We start from the raw sequence: 5,399 nt of genomic DNA, 5'->3' as shown, positions 1-5,399 counted from the left end.
TCAGCTTCCCAAACAGCCAGGATTGCAGATATGAACCACTTGTGCTTGGCCATATTTCTTTTAAATAAAGACATGTTGAAGAGCTAAAAAAGCGCCCCCATTCTGAAGCAGCAACTGTCTTGTTGTTTATGTAAACTGTGAGTGACCCAAAAGTGCACACAATTAAAGAAACAGAATTGTGGTGCCATTAAGTCCCAGGAACTGACCTGTCTGTGTTAAAATTAACCAGAAATTCAAGGGATGGCATTTGTTTTCTAAAACCATAAAACTACCCTTAGACAGCTAATTAGGACTCTACTGGCATGGGAATCTCCCTTAGCTCCCACTCCCCTGAACTGTCCCTAACCCCTACCTTATCTCACTCCAATAGCTGATTGCTGTGTGGTCTTTGCCTTTAAAAGCCCTGTAGAAAAGCTGTTCAGGGCTTCTCCTAGGCTCCCGCTGTATGGAGTGTAGGACCAAGCCCGAGCTGCAGCCCGCCTGAATAAAGCCTTGCTTTTGCATTTCAGAACGTCTGACTCTCAGTGGCCTCTTGGTGGTCGTCCTGAGACTTGGGCATAACAATGTAAAAACTATAGGCTACATGTAAAGAAAAGTGAACAATGAGTATAGTTTAAAGTGGCACAAAAGGCCAGGAATCAGTGATGCATGTCTGTAATCCTAGCTATTCTGAAATCTGAGGATTATGGTTCAAAGCTTGTCCGTACAAAATGTCTGTGAGGCCTTTATTACCAATTAATCAGCAAAAAGCAGAAGTAGACCTGTGGATTAAGTGGTGAAGTGCCAGTCTTGAGCAAAAAAAGCTAAGAGATAGTGCTGAGGTCCTGAGTTCAAGACCCAACACACACTAAAAATAAATAATGAGAAGGCTTTTTTTTTTTTTTTTTTTTTTTTTTTTTTTTTGCCAGCTCTGGGCTTGAGCTCAGGGCCTGAGCTCTGTCCTTGGACTTTCTCAAAGCCAGAGCTCTACCACTTGAGCCTCAGCACCACTTCCAGCTTTTTTCTATGTATGTGGTACTGAGGAATTGAACCCCGGTCTTCGTGCATGCTAGGCAAGCATTCTACCACCAGGCCAAACTCCCAGTCCCACATTTGATTTTTTAAGAGAAACCAAAAAAAAACTTAATTTTATGTAATTTGTTCTGATTTTTAATGCTGAACAATTAAAAGAAAGTACCAGTAGCTGCACAAAATATAATCTGCAAGCCAGATTTAGGTCATAACCTTCCATTTTCTGTGCCACCCAAGAGAAAAGCAGATTACCTCTGCAGAAGAGGATTGCTGTGTATTGTCTTGGTGAGCTATTTTGTATTACTTAGTTACTCTGCTAACAGAGTAAAAACCTTCCATCTCTGTGGCATTAGGGGGTTGGGGGTGGAACAAAGGAAACAGAAGAAACTTCTTATGCCTGAGTGTGAAATTATCTGCATCTCAATAAAGGGAGGTGAGGAGGAGTTCACAGTACTAAGATATACAAATACACGTGCAATTGTCTTCAGTTGTCCTGATTGTTTTGCTGGAGTGGATGAAACTAGAGGTTGAAAAGTTCAGTGAAAGGAGACAGCCACATGGTTCAGACAAAACAGAGTTTATTGAGGAAAGAGCATCCTGGCAGTCTATATAAGATGGAGGTTGCAGGGGATGCAAGGGAAGGGAAAGAAAAGGGAGGGGAGGGGAGGGGAGGGAAGGGAAAGAAAGGGAAGGGAAGGGATGGGAAGGGCAAAACTGCAAGAGGGCAAGAGGAAGGCTGCAAGGGGGCAAAGGCAGAACTAATGATCAAGACTGATATATATGTGGGGAGGAGACGTGGCTACATCAAAGAATTCAGAGCCTGGGAGACCTCCTACTGCCCCCAGTGCACCTGTTACCTAGGTGAGGGCAGGGACTTCTAGGGAAGGGGCCATACTTGCACTGAGGGAGAGTGGAGGAAGGGGCCATTTTCCCAGGGGGGATGAAACAGATTAAGCCAGGGCATCCCCAGGTGCTGCCTATTAACTACTCAACACCGAGTTCTGAGGGTTATGTTTGAAACCAGACTGAGCTAGAGAATCCATAAGACTTCGGTTTGTTTGTTTGTTTTGCCAGTCCTGGGCTTGAGCTCAGGGCCTGAGCACTGTCCTTGGACTTTCTCAAGGCTAGAGCTCTACCACTTGAGCCTCAGCATCACCTCCAGCTTTTTTTTCTATGTATGTGGTACCAAGGAATCGAACTTGGGTATTTGTGTGTGCTAGGCAAGCACTCTATCACTAGGCCAAACTCCTGGCCTCATTTTTGTTTTTGTACTGGTACTGGGACGTGAACTTAGAGTGCCAAGCTCTACCCCTGAGCTCTTTTGCTCAAATGCTTTACCATTTTATTCACAGCTCCACTTCAGGCATGTTTTGCTTTTAGTTATTTTCGGTAGCATAGTGGAAATAGTGTTGTATGGCAAATCAGATACAAGAGAAGCCACATTTTCCGAGGTCAGATTTGGAGTCTTTATTAGAAGTCTGGCTACTCCTGTGTCAAAGACCAACAGGCAGAAAGCACACTTAACACAGTTAAGAATACAAAACAACAACAAAAAAGAACTGAGCTATGAAAGTCAAGAAAGAAAGAACAAAAACAGTACCAACAAACCAATGGAAAGCTCAAGTGGGACACTATGGGACCAGAGAAGAGTCAGGAGACAGGAGACAGGACACAAACACAGAGACACATGGCATAGCATAATGGCACCTGAGCTGGTCTCAGCCTAAATAGTGTAAGGGTGAGGGCAGGATCATAGGAAACTGGAGTCCCAACCACTGGTCTGACAGGTTTAGTAACCTATCATTCAAGTCCCTGCCCCTGCCTCCAGCGATTTCAGGCACACCCATCACCTGGGAGGGGAGGAGCACCCCCTCCATATACACACACACCATGAAGACAGGACACCAGATCCTATTAGCCACCACCTGGACAAGATGGCACCAGCCAGATCTGATCTCCCCACTTCAATAGTAATCTCATGGACATTCTTGCCTAGGCTGGCTTCAAACCAAGATCCCAAGTGCAAGCCCAAGTACCAGTACAAAAATAACAAACACGCAGGGCCTCCCATGCTAAGCATGTGTTGTACCACCAACTAGAACAGGGCCCCTGAAAGCCTAGAAGCTAGAATTGCTCCACAAAATAACTATTGAAAACTTCTGAGGTTATTAGAAATAACAGATACCAGAATACAAACATGAATGAACAAGCAAACAATGCTTTTAACTCAAGGCATGTGGTCAAGTGGAGTGGCGTGTGATCTACTTGATTTGGAAGTAAGCATTATTCTTATGACTAGGGGAAAAAAAATCGAATTCTAAATAGCAAGCTTCTCACGCCACCTACTGGCCACTGGTTGTAATTTTCAAACGATGACATAAAGTATGAAGAACAATGAACTTCACAATTGGTGAGTGGGGACAGGAAGGAAAAACTGGGAGAAAAGAGGGGTGACGTTGTTCAAAACAAAATATACTCTTTATCTTACTTATGTAATTGTAACCCTCCTGCGCATCATCTTTACAATAACAATAAATAAATTGAAAAAAGAAAATAAAAAGAATAACACCAGCATCAGTGTGTATTCAGCTAAAGAAAAATGTTCCAGGGCTCAGGTGGCTCATGCTTTGAGCTATTCAAGAAGCTGAATATGAGGACTGCAGTTCAAAGTCAGTCCCGCCTGACTTTGGCCTCTAATAAAATTACCAGAAAGTAGAGGTGTACTCAGGTGGTAGAGCACTAGTCTTTTTTTGTTGTTGTTTTTTGTCGATTTCCAATTGACCAGCCAAAAGCTAGAAGTGCAGCTGTGGCTCAAGTGGTAAAGGGCCAACCTTAAGCAAAAAAAAAAAAAAAGTTCAGGGAGTTCAAGCTGCCTGCCTCCATCTCCGAGCTTTGCCACTTGCAGACGGGCATCGTTGGTGTGAAGAGGCTGGACTCGGGAGCCATCACTTGAGCCTTTTACCTGAGAAGTTCAAGGTACTTTGTTTAACTTCTGTCACACAAACCGGACATTTTGTAGCACACTTATAAGAGATGGCCGCCATCCGAACGAAACTTGTGATTGTTGGTGATGGAGCTTGTGGCAAGACATGCTTCTCACAGTCTTCAGCAATGATGAGCACACAGGGGCGGGAGTTAGTTAAGATGAAGCAGGAGCCAGTAAAGCCTGAAGAAGGTAGAGCTATGGAAAACAGGATTGATGCTTTGGGGTACATGGAGCGTTCAGCAAAGACCAAAGACGGAGTGACAGAGGTTTTTGAAATGGCCACAAGAGCTGTTCTGCAAGGCAGACGTGGAAAGAAAAAAATCTGGGTGCCTTGTCTTGTGAAATCTTGCTGCAAGCACAACCCTCATGCGGTTAATTTTGAAGTGCTGTTTATTAATCTTTGTGTATGATTACTGGCCTTTTTCATTTATCTGTAATTTACCTAAGATTACACATCAGAAGTCATCTTGCTCCCCGTATTTAGAAGCCAACCATGATTATTAATGATGTCCAACCTGTCTGACCTGCCAGGCTCCTTAAGACACCGCTCTATCAGCCCTCTCTGCACTCCACCTGACACACGAGGCGCTAATCCAAGGAATTTCTTCTTGCTTCTTTCTAGAAAGAGAAATGGTAACTTTTGTGAATTAGGTCGTAACTACTTTATAATTAACATGTCTTGCCTGTCATCTCTCAGCTGCAAGGAACTCTGGTGAGTCACCACTTCAGAGCTTTACTCCCTAATAGATTTATTTCATTGGCACAGCTCTGGGTGGACATTTAGGTTTTTTGTGTTTTGTTTTTTTTGAAAATGTACTCAGCCAGAAAGGCAAAAGTCCATAGCAGCTGTAGCAGAGTTACAGTTCTGTGGTTTCATGTTAGTTACTTTAGAGTTACTGTATAATTAGTGACACTTAATATATGTTACCAAAAATAAATATATCTACCCCAGAAAAAAAAGTTCAGGGATAGCACCCAGGCAGTTCAAGCCCCAGAACCAACACACACACACACACACACACACACACACACACACACACACACGAATATCTATCACTGTGAATAATATTATCTCAATATATGTATGTTTCTCTAAGCAATGACTACCTCTTTGTGCTTGTTTTACAGTCTATATCATTTTTTTCATTCTGTGTAGAATTTTCTTATGAAATCTTCTGTACGTTACTTTTAAACTTAATGCTATAGCTATCAGATTTATCCAAGTTAACCAGTATAGCCATTTTCATTGTTGTCTAGGACTTCTTTTCTTTTTTTGTTCCAGTCCTGGGGCTTGAACTCAGGGCCTGAACACTGTCCTTGGGCTTTCTCAAGGCTAGCACTCTGCCACTTGAGTCACAGCACCACTTTCAGTTTTTTCTGTGTATGTGGTACTCAGGAATTT

At 43.0% G+C, this 5,399-nt stretch overlaps 1 pseudogene; it reads left to right on the top strand.

The window, feature by feature from the left end:
• The first annotated feature begins 4,036 nt into the window (after positions 1–4,036).
• LOC150049046 (transforming protein RhoA pseudogene) lies at positions 4,037–4,373 on the top strand (annotated as a pseudogene).
• The last annotated feature ends 1,026 nt before the right edge of the window (positions 4,374–5,399 follow it).

The sequence above is a fragment of the Megascapheus bottae genome, chromosome 20 (genome assembly GCF_031878675.1).
Source record: "Megascapheus bottae isolate mThoBot1 chromosome 20, mThoBot2.hap1, whole genome shotgun sequence".
Classification (NCBI taxonomy): domain Eukaryota; kingdom Metazoa; phylum Chordata; class Mammalia; order Rodentia; family Geomyidae; genus Megascapheus; species Megascapheus bottae.
Note: the sequence above shows the minus strand (reverse complement) of the source record. Positions and strands in the feature narration are given on the sequence as shown.